Source organism: Coturnix japonica, chromosome 1 (assembly GCF_001577835.2).
Source record: "Coturnix japonica isolate 7356 chromosome 1, Coturnix japonica 2.1, whole genome shotgun sequence".
Taxonomy (NCBI): Eukaryota; Metazoa; Chordata; class Aves; order Galliformes; family Phasianidae; genus Coturnix; species Coturnix japonica.
This window is the reverse complement of record NC_029516.1, coordinates 25,800,312-25,821,651: the sequence shown is the minus strand read 5'-3', so window position 1 is coordinate 25,821,651 and position 21,340 is coordinate 25,800,312. Positions and strand designations below refer to the sequence as shown.

General features: G+C 40.4%; 1 protein-coding gene across 31 annotated transcripts in view; it reads right to left on the bottom strand.

The window, feature by feature from the left end:
• The window catches only part of NRCAM (neuronal cell adhesion molecule), a 137,676-nt gene extending 116,842 nt beyond the window's left edge, over positions 1-20,834 (bottom strand). For 30 of the 31 annotated variants that reach the window (XM_015854431.2, XM_015854438.2, XM_032443121.1 and 27 more), the window contains exon 1: positions 20,728-20,834. The gene's annotated coding sequence lies outside the window, so the exon portion shown is untranslated. Of the gene's footprint in view, positions 1-18,326; positions 18,487-20,727 lie in introns of those variants that run through there. The other variant, XM_032443095.1, reaches the window with a different exon arrangement.
• Positions 20,835-21,340: the final 506 nt, after the last annotated feature.

The window sequence follows — 21,340 nt, the reverse complement described above, 5'->3', positions numbered from 1 at the left end:
CTTTATTTCGCGTATTTACGAGTTTAGCTTCATTCACCCTGCAGTTTATTTATCAAAATTGAATGCACTAATAAGTTTATGCTCGAGTTTATAAACTGCCTTACTTGTAAAATACATATTCACATACTTTAAAAACAATTCAGTAAGCTACATTAATACTGAACAAATATACTTTGTTTAGAAATCCATATTTCTGAAAGCTATCTGATAGTTCTTCTCATATACCGAATTTCTTATTTCTCTTATCAGAAGTAACACAGTATAAACTTAATAGATACCTTCTTGTATAGACAGAGGTCTGAAAAATCTGAGTATAGTGCACAGTTACTTTCTCATTAACATTTGTAAAAGCCACAAAGAGCTACTTAAAATAAATCAACCTCTGCTTTCTCAAAATGATTATGGAAGAAATAATGATAAAGATGGTGCTTGCCACCAAAAAAAAAAAAAAAAAAGTTTTGTTTTTTATTTTGGTGAAACATTCTTTCTCTTGCAATACATTTAGCACTTCTATTATACTGAGATATATTTTTTCTTCATATTTCTGACAGAGGGACTGGAGTAAGCAGCGATCTGCAAAAGGATCTTATTGCTGACCATTAGCATGCCTGAAAAATAAAAACAGCTAAACCTTCTTTTGTAGAAACTTTCCATACACAGGAGCAAACAACATCAGCTGGATGTACACCTCGCATTTCAGACTGACTGCAGCAGGGCTCTGGTAATTACGCTGTTGAAAGGACGTGCAGACTGTCAGGAGCAGCAACAAAGACCCATGGCCACAGGGAAATAGCTCTGGGCTCACCAGGAGGATGCAGCGTTCGCATTATTCAAAGCAAAACAGCTCTTGTCAGGAGGTTTTCCATTACCCAGTCCCAATCATTTCATGGTGGAATTAGGTGATATTATCTATAGCTAACTGTCTGAGTTCTTAGAATGGGCTGAGTGAGCAGTAGTTTGGGTCACACTGGTTTAAAACAGCATCAGGAAACAAGGCCAGACTGTTGCCATAACCACAGCAGAAAGCAAACCCATGACCATTTGGTCAGGAACCCATATCAGCCTCTACTAAAAAAGATGAGATCCATCCAAGAAGATGAAATTCAGCTCCAAGAGCTGACTTTTTCTGGAGCTGCCAGACCACTGGTTCTTCCTGAAAAGAGGCACTCAACCTTCTTGCACTCAAATGAGCTGATGGTGGAAAGCAACAGGTGTCACTCCACAGTTACATATCTATTATGTTTACCCCCTCTCTGTATCAGCCTGAAGAAAGGGAAAGAATTTCTGACTTGAGGAAGTCAAGCCTCCTCCTTGCATCTGTGCTTCATACTAGGCATGCCTGTGGCACAGGCACTCTGCAGATCACTCAGAGAGACCAAGAGACAGCACACAGGGTTATGAGGAGTCATACAAAGTAATGGGACAGAAGCCAACATATGTAGATTTGTGAGTCCATAAGCAATAGAGAACAGGATGGCTTCATTCAGCAGCAGTATCCCTTAGGAAGTACTCACCACTTTTTTTCTGCTGTTCCTTCTTGGTGATGTTTCACAAATATTCCCTTAGCACACGTTTCTGGGTACACACTGAAAAGGTCAAGAACCAGCAGTGACAGCCAACAGCTACATCATCTCTGACCCTTGGATTCATCATGGTGATTTACATTTGTAGGTGAGAAAGGCAGACATACTTAGTATTGGTGAATATAGTACCCATGAGAAGTTCCAGCCTGTGTTATGCCAATAGATCTTTTATTCTAAAATCAGAAGACTCTCAGTCACTCACCGGGATTAGCCAGTAACCAAAACCAATGAATCTTTTAAAAACATTTTTAAAAGTTATTTTTGAGTGGGAGAGGGTGAAAGACATAAAGCAAGGAGGAAGAGGAATGGAAATCAATCCTAAAACTAAATTATTTCATTGATAAATACCAAATTTGACAGTGGATGAAAGCATTCAAAACCAAGAAATGTCAAGCCATATTTGCAGATTAAATATATCTCTATATGTCATCTAATCTTTGCTATAAGGACTAGGAAATTTTGTAATCAAAGACTTCATAATTCCAAATGTCACAGGAAAAAAAGAAAAAAGTATGCATACATGATAGATAGAAAAAAAGAACACCGAGTTATAATTGGTTCACTATGAAAGAGGTTATAGTCTCATGAGAATATCAGTTTCTTACATCAAATTACAGAATGGATTAATTCAGACTCGATGTAAATTGTAGTTTTAGCTATCCTGGTAAGGCCTAGAGTAATATCAGGCATGACAAAGTACATTTTCTGATTAAAAAAATGATGTTGGACTTAGGTTTTACTTCAACTGCAGTAAAAATGCTGTTTCTGGAAGGATGCACGCAAGGGCAGTATTCACAGACTTCACTCTGAAAATAAAGAACACCAAGAAAATATTACAGAAAAATTTAATGATCTAGACACAAGTTACTGCAGGACATAACTTCTGTAGAAAATGAAAAATCAGCTTCAGAAGATGAAAGTTTCATTCCTTCTCATCTTACTAAGTGCAGGATTTCTCCATTCGAAGAACTCTGCAATAGAAGTCTTTTAAAAGAATGAAAACAAGCCAACAAATAAAACCTGTGATGTATTTATATATGAATATATAAAAATAAATGTAGATTTTAAATTATTTCCTACTATTCAAGGACCTATGTTCTGTATGTGAATTGAAATGACCGTTTTGATTTCCACAAGCATTCAGCACTGATCATTTCACCTTTTACTAATTCAGTAGGCTCAGCACAGAAAACATTTGGCAGTGGTCTGCACAAACCACTTCACAGAGGTAGTCTCTTTCTACCCTTCCCATTCAGAACAGCTGAGGATGTAGCAGGAAGAGGGTAATAATACAGAGAAGAGCTTGCCATTGCATGCATTTCTCCCATTTCACCGTATTCCATGGATTATTTACCACAGGAAGCAGCTTTATTGATCAAGTTTAACAAGTGCACTGATGATAAACCAAAGAGGAAACATCAAAGTCCATATCATACAGCTGTTACTATTATCTCCCACTTCCAATTTATTTTTTAATATTTTATAAAGTTTGCTTAAGCACCTTACTTCTGAACCATGCAGGTTAAGAAGTGTACAGCCTGGTCTCACTGAGAACTCATAATCCATAGGTATAGCACAACAAACAAGAACAGATATGGAGCTTGGTTAGTCTATGTTGTATGTATTTTTGAGATATTTCAAAGCTGACGCTTCAAAATACAACTTTGTGCACTTACTTTAAAAACTTTTGTCACATAACCTACTAAGAAATTTTGTTTGCTCAAATACCATCAGAAGAGAACACAGATAATGTCTGGGGGGTGTGTGCAAGCATAGAGGAAAAAGAATTTTAAAAAAAAAAACATCTGAGGACAGAGTTACTGAAATACACTGAGCCACTACTGTGAATAATCCCATTTCAGTGAAAATACCCACATTTCATTTTAAACTAAAGGAAATGACTGCATCACTACTGCCTGGAGCAAGCTGACAATGACTTCATAGAGATTTCATTCTCCCCTTCCGAACACTATCCCTCTTCTCCTTTTCAGCACTTGAAGACCACAAGAGACCATAAGGAGAACAACAGAATGTCACTCCCACTAGTCTCATACATTAGAAGAGAGAGATGTGAAAGTCATACAAATCACAGCTGTGTCCTTGATCAGATTGTCATTTAATAACTCAGTGCACAATGTCTCCAGGACTAATTCCTGTCTACTTAAAACTGAGGGGTAGAGAGAGAGAGCTGAGCTTAGCAGGAAGCCATGGGCTTTCTCAGCTGCTTCCTTGGTATTTAAAGAACATCGACCTTCAAACTCCATTGTATTTTTATCTCTTTGAGGTATAACTTGAATGTAATCACGCAAAAGGAACTTTTCTTAAGATGCCCCTCCAGCCAATTTTTTACCAGAAATTATCACCACCCTAAAAAGTCCTCAAAGTCAGCACCCTGTTTCTCAGGTCTCTCAGAAACAAGGATCATCCCCCCCTGGAACAGATTAGGATCCATCCAAATGTCGCCTAGAAAAGGCAGATTGAAAATGCTACGAGACTTTACCTTCCAAGAAGGTACGCTGATTATCTCTATAACATTCAAACTTCTTATCACCTGTAACATGTGGATGTCCTATTTCAGTACTGCTAGAACGAACAGAGCTCAGCAGAAATGAAAATTAAGCCAATGCAAGAAGTACCACATTGTAATAAGAGATGCAAAAGTCACAACACAAGAAAAACTACGAAATCAGGCAATTTCAAAAGGGCTTCCTAAAATGCTTGCAATAACTATTTTTTGTTTGCATTTATGTAATACTAACTTTTCATCACTGCTTAAATCCATTTCTCCTTTTCCTTCCGTGTACACTTGATCCATCTCGTCATTCAGAAAATACTACCAAATCTTTCCTTTCTGGAAAAATACCTGAGTAAGAAAAGCTTTGGAAGAAACCTCAGTGCTCAAACCAGAAGGTGCCAGTATATTTGAATGAAACTGAGTAAATGGGGAAATGGAAAAAAAGAAGCTTTTTTTTGTGTGTGTTTTTTTGTTTGTTTGTTTAAAGAGGGATTCTATTTTGCTTGTTTTAGCTGAATCTGATAATAGTGAACAGTGGTTGTTTCTAAACACTATAAAGATTTCAGCTTTCCAAACACAAACACTACCTTTGTAAAAGACTTTCTCTCTTCTGCCCATCCAATAGGGAGTGGCACATTTCAGGCATTCAGAGAATAAAGCAATGACAACAATGTAGAGTCACATGAAGCTATTCTGTACCAGCTATGTAAGCTTCCTGAAATTTCATTCACTAAAAGGTCAAGAACTTGCAGTACTGCATGTATGAAGCCATTTATAAATTATTTCAAATTCAACTGCTGGTAACGTTTTCCCTGTAGTTCATTACAAAATCAACACTTCACTGATCTGACGTGCAATGACATTTTGTCCACATATTTTCTGATGTACAGGAAATAAGGAAGGTCTTAATGTTGGTTTTGGAATAAAGTGACTCTCTGAAGGAAAAAAAAGTTATGGTTCAATGAAAAAAAGCAAACTTAACATTGAAAATCAGGTGGTTCTTAATGATCCTGGTCAAAGAAGCTATCCATACTGGAAGAAGTTGAAAATAAATCACAGTTCAGATTTTAAGTTCATAATTTTAAACCCAAAGATGAAGTCATCTAACCTGAAAATACTATGGATTTAGAAAATGGTATCCTGCTAAACCTAATCCTAATGTGCTTGGTTATAAACAAATGTATATAACTGAGCAAAACAGCCTCTGGCCTACAAACAACCCTATATTAAAGCCATAGGTAATCTGTCTTACATAATGCTATTTGTATTTTGTAATCCTGTTAAAAAATACTTGTGACATCAAATCAATGTCTTCTATTCACAAATGCAACATCCAAAGCCGGAGTGGCACCCAAGCACTAAAACTGATTTTAGCTTTTTCTTTAATTTATGAATTTTAGACCGTCGTGAGACAGGTTAGTTTTACCCTACTGATGATGTGTCGTTGCGCTAGTAATCCTGTATCTTTAGAGATACATTAGAGATATTCTGTATATACATTAGAGATAGTCTGTATCATTAGAGATACCCCAAAGCGATAACATACCTGTTCTGGAAGCCACCTACCTTAAACTGCCGCCTTCCTCTCTGCTGAGCACCAGTTCAAATCTCAAGTGAGATACAAAATCCTTAATGCTTCTAATTGAAGACAAACACTCCATTGGATTGGTCTTCAGAGCACATCTATTCTCATTAAGAAGCAAAATGCTAGTAACAAAGTTGTGTTCGGCAGGCTGGCTGACTACCCAACAGGCATTCACCCTGAGCACACATACACACTCTGTATTACGTCTACAGATATGTTCTATTATTACACTACCTTTTCTCAAAAAAATATCCCAGAGTTCAGTAGCTTTCCAAATCATTAGCTGGTTAGTTTTAAATCTATAATTTGCAAGTACAAGTGCCATGTGTCCTACCAAGCCTGGCATTCACTTTGCATAACCACAAAGGTCCATCTAGCCGCAGGTCTTATCTCTGACAGCAGCTAAAAGCAGATGCCTAAGGCAGAGGGATAGGTTTATGGCAGCTCTCTCCCAGAGACTTCATCAACTTAAAGCACAGAGGCTTGCTGCATTTTCTGTTGCTTAAATTTACTGTTGTACTGTCCTGATAAAGTAAAAATATTTTTTTACCATTGCTGCCAGCACAAAAAAGGACATCCAATTTCACAGGCTGTATTAATTCTGTAGTTGAAATACTACATTTTGTAAGTGGCAACAGCTGTAAAGTGAGTAATAAACATCAGTATAAAAACTTGTCTTTAGACATACAGTTTACTAGTTTAAAAAAAATACATATTTTTCAGAAGCTTTGCCTGCACTGGTGTGCAGATCCACAATGCTACTTCAGTATTGCAGTGAGTCATGTCTCCCAAACCAGCCCACGGATCAACCTGTGCACAGTGGTGGCTGATGTCACCCCCAGCTGCCTATACAGCCAGGCTAATGTCTACAGGACTTCTCCTATTGGGAACTGTAGTGACCTCTGTAGTTTGCCCAGGCAGTTCATGTTGCATACAGACTGACTGAGAAGAGTTAGTCATGTGCTTAAATGCATTACTAGAACCCCAGGTTGAGAATCCAGCACTCCCAGAGACATCCCAAGGCAGCCTAAACTGTTCCTGGTTACACGACATTTTCCGCTATTGGTGCAAGACAGCTGGGAAGCATTTTGAACATAAGGTTAACATAACCAACAGAAGCAGATCATGCATAAATAACAGCAAACGTTTTGAGGAATCTCATCTAATCCAGATGAAGACTCCTATTGCCATCCAGTAAAGAACTGATAGATTAGATTCTCCAGATGAGCATTACTCTATGGAACAGTGCCCAACAACTTTTACCTCAATTTTCAACAAACAGCTGTTTGACAATGCAACAGTATTAAGAAAGTTATTTGGAGACAAGGGATTACATTCTTTTATTCAAGGAAAATGCTACAGTCACTTCCCAAAACTGGAAGTCATATTAAGCCTACTTCATCTGCATTTGTATTGCTTCCCTAGTGGTTTCCAGATTAAATATTCTAGCATAATACCTAAAAATATTTATTTTTAATCAAACCTGCACTGAACTAAAGGACAAAGTGGTCAAAAGCCCAATCCAGTGTTCAGATTAGTCCTGGAGACACTACTCCCAGCTTACGTAAAGGTTTTTTTCTGGTCTGACATGAAAGATTACATGGAAAAAAAAAAAAAAAGTCTTTAAGTAATGACACCAGATGGAAGGAGGAGAAAAAAAAGGAACAAAAAAGAGAATTGTGTGGTGACTTCTTTTTTTTTTTATTTCTTTTTTCTCCCCCCAGAATACTTGAAGTAAGGTCACTGCACCACAACTCCAGCAAGTCCTTTAAAATACTACTCAGACAGGATTTTTTGAGCAAAGGTTACATCTACCACTCACAAGTTTTCAGATTAACCCATCTAACCTGTTTCATCACTCTTGCATCTCAAACCACCCAGGCTGGATTTTTATTTTTATTCTTTTAAGTACATGGTTATGTGATCCCAACAGCGATCCTGAGATATGACTTTTATATTGACTGTCTTGAATTGATAGCAATGGATAGCAGTACCTCCTGCATAGAAGTTGCACCTTAGGTGACACTGGGAACCAAAGCAGATGTGCCATGTTGTCATTATTTGTGAAGTGTCATTCACACTTTTATTCGGCCAACCTTAAACAGCATAGTTTATGGCAATCCAGGAGTTGGATAATCAAGAACAGAAAACAGATCAGTTATAATGTTGACTGAGAGTCAAAGGTATTTAATAATACTGGCTTGAAAAATCAGACAATATTGCTTTCTGGCTTAAGCTTGCTCAGAGGAAAGCCAATTTGGGTATTTCCAGATTCATAGTATAGTTAATATATAACCAGAAAAAAAGATTACATTCTCAAATCCAAATAAACTAACGTTAACAGCAACCACATCATAGAATCACAGAATGGCCTGGTTTGAAAAGGACCTCAGAAGATCACCTAGTTTCAATCCCCCTTCCATGGGCTGGGTCACCAACCACCAGACCAGGCTGCCCAGAGCCACATCCAGCCTGGCCTCCAATGCCTCCAGGGTTGGGGCATACACAACCTCCTCGGGCAACCTGTTCCAGTGCGTCACCACCCTCTGTGTGAAAAACTTCCTCATAATAACTAACCTAAATCTCCCCTGCCTCAGTTTAAAACTATTCCTCCTTGTCCTATCAGTATCCACTCTCATAAACAGTCATTCTCCCTCCTGTTTATATGCTCCCTTCAAGTACTGGAAGGCCACAATGAGGTCTCCCCAGAGCCTTCTCCAAGCTAAACAAGCCCAGCTCCCTCAACCTTTCCTCATAGAAGAGGTTCTCCAGCCCTCTGATCATCTCAGTGGCCCTTCCCTGGACTCATTCCAAGAGCTCCATGTCTTTCTTGTTCTGGGGGACTCAGGCCTGCTCATATGTCAGAGAATAAACAGAAATAAAGACAATGAATAGCTTTAAATAAAAAGCTACTACATGATGCTACTTCTAACGTTACAAATTACCAACATAACATCAAAACCACTGACAATTTTCAGGACAGTTGATTGGATGTACAAGAAGCCTTCCCTCCCCCACCTTTCTTGAAAATACAATGAAGTCAAAACTCCTATTTTGTTTGTCATCAGATATTGTATTTATCAATCTAATTGTCAATTTGAATATAGGCAGCAGAATATCATTCATTCATATGTAGGATAAAGCCAGTGTGGATAATTTGGCCATTCTGGCTCTCCAAGACATACAATGGTGCCATCTCACTAAGCCATCCATGAAGGATATTTTCTTTACAACATAGTTGTTTGCTTTCCAGTAATGAAGCACTATTCAGAATTAAACTAGCCGGGTATAAACACAAGTCTTCCATGTCAAATCCCCAATAAGATTAAAAAACTAAGTTCTAGCTTCTTTAGCGCAAATAAAAACTTTTGACTAGTTAGATAGGTTACATGAAATGCTTCTGAAAGTATAATAGAAAAAGCAGACATTCCTTCAGAGTATTTCTAAACTCTGGTGTAGAACAGTAGAACAACATGTTAACATATTTAATGGAGCTAGCTTTAATGTTTTTTAAAAACATTAGAGCTATAAAAACCATACTCCCTTGTACTCATTAACTATGTCTTTGAACAGCAATCATCAATTACCATCTGATTGTGCCTAGTAGCATAACTAGGCAGTCACAGTCTCAATGAACATACAAAAATTAGCAGAATCATTTTATATGAAAGCTCTGGAGTCATCATAAAACAAAGTTTTTAAACTATTTACTTCAAAGTCTGGCTGTCTAATTATATTTAAGACTGTAAGCCTTCTTAAAAGGAACTCTGAAGTTCTGTTTTATAATTCTATGCTTACCATTACACAACTGCATTCAAAGTAAGATTTTCACACTATTAATTACTGTTAAATATTCACCAGTACCTGTATAGCAGGTAAAAATAAATGAGTAAAATTCACTACCTTAAGATGGCATAAATAGGGATAAAGAAGACATAGGAATTCCCAGTGATGCTCTTCTAGATGCTAATTAAGAATTCCAGATGTTTCCTTCCAGATACTGCACAAGTCTTTGGTAGAGGGTTAGTGTTCACAAACTTAATTTCACTACAAAAGTTGAGTTTCTGTTCTCTCAAAACAGTTATGGGTTATTTTTCCAGTGATATTTAGCATCAAAAAGATTATTATTAAAATATAGAAATTGATAATACTGAATAGCAATATATTTTAACATACCTAAGTTTTAATTTCCAAGTCATGCTTCAATGCAAGACCGACACAATCAAATTAGTTCCTTTTTAATCAATTAATATTTAAATTGGAGAAAAATTAAATGACCATAATTAGATAATGCATTATGAAATGCAAATTCATAATTACACTAATCTGAATTCTACTTTTTAATAATAAAAAAATACCAGTTCAAAGCAGTGCGTTAACTCACTACAGTAAATTATAAATTACTCCCCATAATCACAGAAGTCCTAATGAAAGTAAATATTCAACAATTTTTATAGATGTGTTTTCAGAAACAGATATCTCACTCCATCCTTTACCATCCAGGGTAAGTCAAACACACAACCTCAGGGAGCAGCATTATTCTGCATCTTTAGAGAAACAGGTTCTTCTGTTAGGTTGCACTCCAGCTTTGCCAGTTTAAAGATCTTAAAAGCATATTAAGTTTATAAGACGGACTCCTGTTTAGAGCTTTTATACTGTATAGCAAAGATGATTTTTCTCTTAACAACCAATATTGGTTTTGTGATCTATTTAAGTATTGTCACATAATTAAACAACAAGATCTCATATCAAGCTGATCATCTTCTCCAGTTTGAATGGTGAAAGACAACGCTTGCAATTTCACCCCTCAAAGTGATCTGTAACACTTTATTTGTAACACCGCATTTCCTCCTCACTTCCTTTAGTCTCAAAACATGCATGATTCAAGGTATTCCTCAGGCTTGAGATGCATTTATCCTATGTAGCCTTTTTCCAGTATAACCTCAGAATAGATTGCTGCAGTCCAGATGTTAGAGAAATGAGCCCCTGCACCTTACAGCACAACTTTCTTTAACTTCCACTATCCAAAGCAGCCATTCTTTCTGTCCCTTCCCAACTTACTCTACTGCACAGATCTTGGCTTTACTGAATAAAATCTACTATATGATACTGATATAATTCACCTTTGTATATTATATACTGCTGCCTATATAACTACAAAGAACTAGAACACAGCTGGCTTGGGAGACCAAAACATGAATTACAGCCCCAAATGCCCAACCTACTGCTGACATTCATCCCTACCCTCCTAGTTTTCATAACCTCTTGTAAGCCTGCTCCATAACCTCCTGGGCCTCTATGGTTAGTGAGCTGAAGACATGGCACCTGTGCACCCAATAACTACCTGCTTCAGTCAGCCTTACTTGAGGTGACTCTCCAACTTCTGCTATACAAACTGCTGACAGCTCAAGTGGTCCTGCCACAGAAGACCCAAACCCAGGCCACAAGCTGAAGAGTAAGAGCTCAGAGAGTCCCAGTGCTTCCTCGTGACACACAAGGTCAACATGGAGTCCTCGTACAACACAGAATCAACTAAAGAAAAGTACAACCTCCTGTCTCCCCTGCATTCCCAACCATAGTCAGAAAATGCACAATTCATACACAGATTTTTACATTCTAAAGTCTATAAAAGGGCAGAATGCAACTGTGTCTGCTCAAAGCTCTTTTTGCTTTGACAGACTAAGCAATTACATCCCTAGCTTTAATACTGTGAGGGTCAAAAAAACATGTACCTTTCCTTGACTGAATAAGAAGTTACTTGCTTAATAATTGTGCCTTATCTGACCTATCTGCATGCAACTAAAGAACTCCATGATCTTGCATTTGGGAGAAATAAAAAATAATTCCAGAAAATAACAATGAAACATTAGGAATTGCTCTGAAATACCCACTGTTTTCTTTTATTTAATCTCAATCCAGTTTTCCTATAAACAAACAGTCCTTTCCTTCAGAAGGTTATACCCCTACCTAGATGCTGATACATTCACTTTTGATTATGGGAGTCTACCAGACAGGAGGGAGGATAAGTTTCTGGGTTAAGTAAGACACTTGATAATACTCAATCACTGAAACTATTTTTGTTTGCATGTATACCTGCCCCCTACTTCCAGCCTTCATTTACTCTAAGCTTTTTCATATAAAAAGAACAACTCATCCTGAGCATGTAGAATAATCACTGGAGCGTAGACCATGACACCAGCAGTGAAATATTTTTCCTCTAGTGAGCAACAAGACAAGGAATAGGTGTGTGATCGTTATGAGAGCAATCTTTCAACTTATTATTTCTTTTAGTACTAAATTGTTTAGCTTAATTATTTGCCAGTCCACACAATACTCCATAGTTACAAGCTCCATTCATTAAAACAGTAACCTGATATTATGTTTTAGTAAACAAGCAATCGGAACTCCATTCTATTAACAGCTATTTGCAAGTAGTTTAAGAGACCTATTTGCCTTTGTTTCATCTCCTCTCATCAGCTATTTTCCAAACCACCTTCAGCTTTCAGGACTTATCTTCTCCATTGTAGTTCATGTCTTTTTATTAACAGTCAAGTTGGGAAGTTGCATAGTAGTTTTTAATTTAAAATTTCCCCATCTAGTATAATAAAAGGGCAGGTGTTATTTACTTCAGCTTACCGTACGAAACTGTTTTTCGCAGCAATGGCTAATACTTCTTGGTGTGTGTTTCAAACCAAGGGGGAAAATAAATCGTTTACTCTTATGACAGTATCTCAACTTCACAGAAGAGAAAAGAAACAAATATAAGCATCTATATTATGTATTAAACACTACAACTAATCTACTAATACTTGGACTAATCCTGGCAACCATTTCCAGCTACGGAGCATGTTCTTGGCAATAATGCTCCTGTCACTGTATTCAAGCAGCAGAATTCAACCCCTATGAAGCTAAAGTCATAACTTCAACAATGCATTGAAAAGCCAAGTGCTTGGACACATTACCCAACTGCACTATTAGATGCAAATCTTAATAAATCATTAATTCCAGTGACACACTTGAGTATCTGATGCTGCCCATTCTGCCAGGACATCTTCCTGAATAATATGAAAAAAAAACTTCCATATTTCAGTGCCAAGTGGAAAAGATTGTGAAGTAGTACATAAAATCTTAGAACTAACTAGGAGAAAAATTCCTCCAGCTAAAGTTTTGAGAACAATATCTGTAAACAGTCATAGAAATAACTTCTCCAGAAATCCTGCTGTTAAGAGAAATGTGTCTGTTGGAAGCAACAGTGGGGAAATTAGAAATCTAGGGCAGCGTTTAAGGCTATATTGATGATGCTTCATTCCCGAAACAAGCTGAATCAAGTCCCCAGAGAACAAGGAAAGCTCTTAAGATTTGCGTCTAAAGAATAACAAATTCTGTGAGTTTGAAACCACAGGATAAAGAATACTGTTGCTTTTCTTAAAAAGGCAGCCTAGATTTTAGAAGAAAGTAATTCTGAGAAAGGAGGCTATCACTGTAACTTGAGAAGGTACAAGACACAGTAAAGGCAAACGTGCTTTAATCAGGATCCTGCATTTGTAGCAGAAAAGCTATATAAAATGACCAAACATCATCTTTCACTACAAACTACAGTACTACAAAACTCCTGAAAAAGGCTACTTCCATTGAAGTACTTAACCTTAGGCCCATAATGTTAAATACTTTCCATGATACCCTAAGAAGCAAAATTATATGCTCTAAAGAACCTAAGTGTTATTAATAAAAAACAGTAGAAGAACATGCAAATGTTGGGGAATCTGCAATGACATGAAGACTGAATTAAGTTATTCTTTATCTGCAAGAGAAAAACTATTGAGCAAGGGGTATGCTTGCTACTGTCAAATGATGATGGACATGAAAATGCACTTTAATTGAAGTTATTGGGTTCAGTGATCCAGTGAATTGCTTTTCTGCGTTCCTTTGTATGAACGCACAGCCATTGACCAGTTATTAGCAGACATGTTTACTTTCATCTTATACTAACAGAACATAATAGTGTTTACATAATAGTTAGGACATTCTATGCACTTATAGTATTTTATCCATTCACTTTCTATTTCATTGTATTTTCATACACATAGACTATCTCCTTTCTAAGCATTTGTTTTGTGCTCCATAAACAATATGTCCGCCCTCTGCTGGTCAAGATCACCTTCACTGTTTCCCAGATTTTTCCCCCCCTATAAGTTACAAATGCATTTTATAGAATTGCCGCATGCAAGTGCTAACACTGTTAGCTTCCAGCCAACTTGAGCTTCTTGCTGGATATTTAAAGGAGGATGTGCACATAAGGTTTCAGATTTACACTACTACAGAAATTTCTATGATGTTGTCTATCATGCAAGATCAATACAGACAATAACATCCAATTGGCAAGGATAATTTATTGCTTTTTGCTCAGTTATTTACACTGCTCTTCTAGCAGATATGTTATTTCACATAACAGAAGAACAATCATTCATATTCCTTATTTTCATGGTATCATACAACCAGGAAGGAGTTAGAGAAAATTGTTTCCCAGCTCTAAACCTTCAGAGAAGCCGTAGGTGGTAATCCCTTTCCCTTGTTATTTGATGTTTTTAAAGGCATTAGCCACACAGACAATCTTCAAAATGATTCAAAACACATTTGGCATGTGAACACAAACCCCCGAAATTAGTTTCATTGGTTTTATTATGCACGTAACCAAAACCTACATAAGAGCAGAGAAAAGCATGTCAAACAAAGTACAACCAGTTTTGATAAGAAGAGGGAGTTTCTTCACAAACACAAAGACACCCTCGTAGCATTACTTGGGCTGGGTCATCATATGAATAGTAATTGTCTTCATCAGCCCTACAAACATAAACAAACCGATGCCCAGGCAAAAGTAACATGGCCTTTGTGCTAGAAAGAGATCGGATAACCACAAATTCTGTGTGACAGACCCAACCAAGGACAAATTTTTCCCTTCCACCTTCACTGCCAAGGTATTCCTTGCCTTTTGGAGTCTCTGAACTTTAGCGTAGATCAATCATAAATACTGTGATTAACAGAAGTAGGAATCAGAACCAGAAGGTGACAAGGCCCTGGTCCTCATGACTTACAGACTTGACCACAGCAACACTACAATGATTCCCACTGCACCCTCGAGAAAGCCACAAATCACTCAGAACATGACAACCCCAGTACTGTGCTGTACATTATGGTACAGGGAAATGAAAAAGGCTCACCATGCATAGAAAACACAGCTCTTCAGAACAGCTGGACCTGTAACACCAAGCTTACTGCTCCAAGACACAAGAAAAACAGTAGGCCTCTATTTCTACCATTTTCTTTCACTTGTTTTAAACTCACTCAAATCCTACAAAATTTGAAAGAAAGGAAAAGGAATGCAGTTGTCTTTTCTGAGCTTCAGTAAAAACAATATATATATAGTTTATATAAAAACTATATGTATACACACAGAGTCATAATAGATTAAAAAACAGTAAAATAGCTAGCACAGCCTATTACTATATCACCCAAGGCAAGAACCAGATTTTGACAGTATGTAACAATCACCAAGTTACCAATTCAGCTGTGCTAAGGAAGAAGAAAAAATACCTTTCAGTTTTCAATAAAGAAGCAAGAACACAATAGATTTAAACATCCTGTTGTATTTAGTTTGTCTACAGACCCCAACAACAGCCCCAACAACAGCCCAGGGAGTGGGCTGAGGGCAGGAACCTACAGTCTCCAGCTTATCCAAAGCAGCAACCTACCATCTAGACCTTGTTATCCCACCCAAAGAATAGCTCACAACACGTTTGTCTTGCTCATATTCCACAGAGATTTGAATAAGAAAGGCACTGGTTATGTCCTGTATTTTGATTAACCCAGAGATGTGAACAGTAGCAGGACAGGCAGCTCCACTTTTTATTCCCACTAGACGCAGCCTCTAAGAGTAGGGAAGAGGATTGCCTACCCTATAACTGAAGGTAACATGTAATGTGGGAGGCTACTGATAAAATGAAAGTGAACCATCTGGCATTTTAAAATACTCTTGAAAATTCCTTTTTATAAGTGCACAAGTTGTATGTATGTTCCCTGATTATTCTACCGTTGCCTTTCCTCAATGGCTTCCAGTGATATTTTCTTTCCCAAATCCCTCAGTTCTACCACTTCTTTCTGACGAAAAACTCTGTAACGCGTTTTGTTCTTTACCCTTTTACTTGAACAGTGGTCTTCCTTGTGGATTCTGTTCCTAATTCATCACTTCAATCAGACTCTCGGTTAGCATTTCAACCATTTCTATTACTTTGCCAATGCTACAGTACAACATTCAGCTGGAAGACTTCCCTGGGCCAGTGCCCATGCACAGGTCAGTTAAATCCATGGCATTGTTCTCCAGCTGCAGAAGTGTTCCCTAACCCCACTTCTTGCACAACAGTTGTTTTTTGCACTAATTGACCATGGACAGTGCCTTCACATACACATATACAGACCTCCACAGGTTTGTGACGCTCAAAAGGCAACTCCTCCACATAAGCTCTCAGACTCAAGTTGGACAAATGCAACACTGAACACTGATAAAAGGAAGGTGGAAGTGAAAGTTAAAGTTCAGAAAGACACGCACACAAAAAAATACCTGTATTAATGTATAAGCACTGCCAGGCCCAAATCTTGATAAGTCTGTAAGGGAACATGGTACGTTAACACTTTGGATAACTGATCAGTGAAGCTTTTTATTTAGTCAAAGACAGATCCCAAACTTCCTGGTTATGCAAAACTTTTGTTTTCCTCAAACAAGATGTTAAACAGTAACAATTACATGCTTCAAACCAGAGGAAATTAAAAGGTCACGTACACCTAATGCTGCAGACCGAGTATGAGAACACCTGCATTCCCACTAGACCTCATCCAAATTCAGCAGCCTTACACAAGGATTTACAGACACCACATCAGTGCTAATTTTGTCCGCTCTAATTGACCAACTAGACAGCCAGATCCTTTTTAATGTGTCTGTTTTTTAAAGTTATCACGTCCTTATAAGTTGAACTGGCCTTTTCTCCTCACTTGGCTATTTTTGTGCGTCTGAGATGCTCTGCATGAAATGCTGCTTTTTCTACAAAGTTTGGTGGCTTAAAGTAGAATGGGGGTACTGTGAGCTCATACAGAAACATTTTATAATTCAAGCTGATATGCTTCCATACTAAAAAGTTAACAAGGGGAAAGCTGTAATCACATTATGAATCGAGCCATTTCAAAACCAAAACAGTGTAGGGAAACAGTGCATTCATGAAGTGAATAGTAAGATACATTTATCCTCCTTCATACACCAAAACAAAACAAAACTGAAAGCCTCTTGTAACAGTTAATAGAAGATCCAGATGAACGTTTCTGTACTTATTCAACACTTAGGAGAAGGGAGAAGCTACAGTGCAATCCAGAGAGGTATTTGCAATGCAATTAGGCTAGACAAGCAAGCCTGAATGTGTGCCAGCTGCAGGGGCTTGCCCTTAACTCGCACAATCAAGTGTCTAGTGTTGCAAACTGTCTAGCATCACTATCTCCGGTATTAATCGTCTCATCAGATACGTACTTGTTTACTGAGAGTCTTAATCAGGGCTCGGGCGCACATCTAGCTGCACCTTGCAGCGTCAATATGACAGTCCGTCACCAGCTGTCAGTTACAGCTCCCACAGATAGAAAAACTCCAACTCAAACAAGCACGTTCGGCTCTCAAACTAAGCTATCGTTCACATTTCAATATGAGACTTGAATTCCTTTTCAGTGTTCTTCAACTCTGACCCAGCTCTACCCCCTTCTTCACTGAAAAGGGCAAAGACAACAGCCCAGCAAGTGGGACAGGCAAAACAGACCTCCTTTGTTCACTTTTTTCCTTCCAGTTTTCTATGGAGGTAAATAACTGAAAGCCCAGCCAGCCCTCAGTAGCTCCGAAGAAAGCAGTACAGCCAGCTTGCAACTATATTTTCCTGCTACACAAGCAACAGGGCAAAACTCAAGGCAAATCAGGCAAATCATGCTACGATTATTACTGACAATTAACTCTTTCCAAATTTTCTTAGTATTAAGAAACAAACAAACAAACCCCCATAATATTCATAAATGCATTAAATTACAGTACCTTTAATACTAAAGCTAACAGGCAATAAACACACTCATTAATTTAAAATGCAAATTATCACTGCAGATAAAGTATAACAGAATTTTTTGAATACTATCAGCCCACTCAGGAAGGCGAAATCAGACTCACTGCACATTGCCCAGCAGACAGCCTCCTACATTATTCCCTCAGCTTACATTACTGGGATGTACTGTCTCTGTACAGCTTCCCATTTTACAAACTCTTTTCATAAAGAATGACAAGATTAAACTGCACTACTTGGTTTTCACCGGGTATGTTCATTGCACTCTTCAGATATATCGGAAGGTAAATAATTAAAGCCCAAGATGATTTGGGACAACCAAATAAAACAAAAGAGAACAGCAGCTCCACAGCTGCAAACAGCAGATTTGGGTTTCAGGCTGACTGAGGAATCTAAGCTCTACCAATAAATCCCCAGTCCTTAATACACTCAGTACATTTTACATCCAGATACTACGGAGATGCACTACTTCACCATAGCAAAAAGAATGGGGAGATTTGCATTACCTTTTCCTGGCTTGAAATCAGAATCTTCAACCCAATAAGGACTGTCAGTTAGAGAGATGCCTCATTAATTCCAGGAACCTACAATTTGGTTATTAACGCTTCTGCCATTGCCCTTCTGAGTGCCAGAGAGAAAGACCAAAGCACAGGGCGCTATTAGGAGATATGACTAAGTACCACTGGATCTGTTATCTCATTTCATGCCTGACAATAAAGACCATTTAAGGAAGTCGGATTTCCATGCTAAAATCATTTCTCTGCAAACCAGCTCTGCAGGAAATGTGATAAACATTACCCTTTCTGCGAGAAGATAAGGAACAATAACTAAAGACCAGATTCTGGTGATCTCCCTCACCTTAAGCATGATTACTTTCAAGTATTTTTACTGTAACCAGTGAGACCAATTACAGAACAAAATACTAATGTGAGGATGATTAATTGTGGCTTTACTCTGAGTTATGAAGAGGGTTTTAGCCTCATCATTAGCACCAGCTGGTACACACAGCCACATCATCTGATGCTGACACACAGCTGTACAGCTTTCCTTTAGCTAAATCTCCTTTGCACAATCCAGAATACAAATTCATTCAGCGGATCCCGGGTTTTCTCACCACTAAGCCATTTCCTGTCAGGGTTTGGTTGGTTTGCTTTTAAATTCAGTATTCTCAAAACACACTTTGCCAACCCTATCGATACAGCCCAACAACTGTTTTTAAACACCCAAGAGAATATCAAAGTGTTTCTAAATTCAGATAAATAATTTCCACAGTCTTTGGTTCTTTAGCAACTCTGATCTCTTGCTTTGCAATTCATACTCAAAAGTAAGAACAAACATCAACTAAAGAAACCTACCACAGCCTGCTCTAGGGAACCTGCTTTAGCAGGGGGTTGGACTGGTTTTTCTCCTGAGGTCTCTTCCAACGCCTGTGAAATGCATGAAGTGTGTGCACACGCAAATTATCAGATTAGGCAAAAATCAGAATGTCAGCTTTCTGACTTGCGGGTGCTTCGGGGTATCACACTACGCTTTCTCTGACAGCTGATACCCTTTGCCAAAAGAACACCTGCAGATGCATCTCTTGGCATCTACGCCGCTTTCCAACTCAACATGAAGCCCAGATGCCTTCTGGTGTTGCACACTGACCTACCGCATGCACGGCCCCATACAATCACAATCCATAAGCTACCACGCTAAATAATGGAAGAAGCTGAAACAATTAACATTGCACCTGTTAGATTTGATAAAGTTCTTTTCATGTTTCACCCACCTTTTCTAAGCACACAACAGCACAGGAACACTGCTGGCAGTTGGCTTCTAGGCTCAGCAGAAGAGCCTAGAAGAGCCTTCCTTGTTTAAAGGAAGAACGAAGAAGAGGATATTTACAAACAGAAGACCAGGTCACGATCTGCACATTTCACCACAGAGCAGCACATCACATCCTCCATGATTTTATCACCCTACACAGCCAACTAAGGAACAACGCTGCTGTCACACTGCATTTGTCCGTGTGGAACAGCCCTATTGACTGGGCTGGAATACCGCGAGCTTAAATATTTAAACAGCTTGCCCTCATTAATCAGATAGCGCCTAAACCCCGACTCCAGAGACGGAGCGTAAACGCATTTCAGACTTCAGAACTAACAGCACCGTGCCGGAAAGTTGAGCAGAACGTTCACTTAATGATGACTTTAGAACCGAGGAGCAGGTGCATCGCTGCTCGCGCTCCCGTTGCCATTTTCGATGCCGGTTCGAGGACACCACACACCCCGACCCCCCTTGTGCTCTCCTCACCCCCCAACCCGACAGCAGCAGCGGGAGGCGGCGCAAAGAGCCGTGCGGGGGCGGCTCCGGCCGGGCAGCGCTGCGGGGCTCACCTGGGGCTGCCGCCGGCGGTTCAGCACAGACAGCTCCCGGCACAGACAGCTCCAGCTCCCGGCACAGGCAGCTCCAGCTCCCGGCACAGGCAGCTCCAGCTCCCGGCACAGGCAGCTCCAGCTCCCGGCACAGGCAGCTCCAGCTCCCGGCACAGACAGCTCCAGCTCCCGGCACAGGCAGCTCCCGGCCGCTGCCGAGCGCGAAATGGCGACCTCCGGGCACCCGGCAGGGGCCGCGCCGGGCGGAATCGCCGCCACACGCCGAGCCGAGCCGGTGTGGGCCGTGCCGCTCCACAGCCGCACAGCCGGGCCCACCGCGCCGCTCTTCGCCGGCAGCTGCCACCTCCGGCGCCCGCCCCCCGCACCTGCAGCCCGAGCTGCCTCCGCCTCCCCGTCAGGTGCTTCGAGCCCGGCACCTGCCGCCGGGTTCCGCACCGCGCCCGGAGGGCAGCTCCCGCTCAGCTCCCGCTCAGCTCCCGCTCAGCTCCCCGCCGCCGGGGCTGGGTGAGGGGGACGACGCGGTACTCACAGAAACTGCGGCCCCTCCACCCGACAGTCAGTCAGTCAGTCAATCGATGGAGACCCGCGGCCGCGCGCCTCCTCCTGCCGCACGCCCGGCAACCCAGCGAGAAGAGCGGCGGCGGGCGCGCTCCCGCGCCTATCACCTCCCCGCCGCCCCCGCCCGGCCCTACCGGGACGCGCGCTCCCGCGGGGGGAGGGAAGGAGCGCGCCTGCGCTAGAGCGCGCGGCGGGCGGAGGAGGGAGTGGGGACGGCGCGGAGCCGGGTCCCTCGCACCTGAGGCGGAGGGGCGGCCGCCTCCATCTTGGGCAGCGCCCCGCTCCTGTTTGTAGCGGGGAGAGCGGGCCGTCCTGGCTGCCGGCCCTCGGGAGGATCCCCGGAGTGGACCGGATCGATCTCCCCGGTGTCTGCGTGGGCGGCGGCCGCCCGCCCTGCTGTCCTCGTCCGGGCGGGGAACCCGGACCGCCGCGGGGCACCCCCCTCCCCGCCGTTTTAAATAGAGGCATTATTTTAGCCCGGCAGTGCCCCTCTAAATAGACGGGCTCAGCAAGTTCCCAAACGGGAGACAAGGGTATTATTTTACGCTCGAGAATAGTCCCATTGAGCTCGGCAGCGCTGCTCC